Source organism: Aplysia californica, unplaced genomic scaffold (genome assembly GCF_000002075.1).
Source record: "Aplysia californica isolate F4 #8 unplaced genomic scaffold, AplCal3.0 scaffold00014, whole genome shotgun sequence".
Lineage (NCBI taxonomy): Eukaryota > Metazoa > Mollusca > Gastropoda > Aplysiida > Aplysiidae > Aplysia > Aplysia californica.
In genome coordinates, this window is record NW_004797284.1 from 2459864 (window position 1) to 2460360 (window position 497).

A 497-nucleotide genomic window follows, 5' to 3' on the forward strand; every position below is an offset into this window, starting at 1 on the left:
GCTTGAGAGCCACCCGGAGGTGCGACTGCCCCCCCCCCCCCCCCGTCAGAGGTACTATCCCTCCCAGTACACGCCATATACCACAGTATATTCTCAGAAACAACCCAATGAAAAAATATGAAACTTTACCAGTACCCATAACTTGAAACGTTGTGTTGCACTATTGTATTTTCATTACGATCAAATGTGTAAGAAGAAAGTCCATTTTAAGTTAAATTCAGTCCTTTTGTAGCGATCGCCATCATTTGCTTCGACATTGTATATTCACTCCGGAGTGCCGACTGCGCCGAAGGATATTTTGTGTTCAGTTACACATTAAGTGGGTTTACGTGAATTTTCGGTTTCGATCTCACGCCTTTGACGTCTTCTCACAGCGGGTTTGGAGCGCTCATAAGAAGAAGAAGAAGGAGGAGGAGGATGAGGTGTAGGTGTAGAAGAAGAAGAAGAAGAAGAAGAAGAAAAAGAAGAAGAAGAAGAAGGAGGAGGAGGAGGAGGAG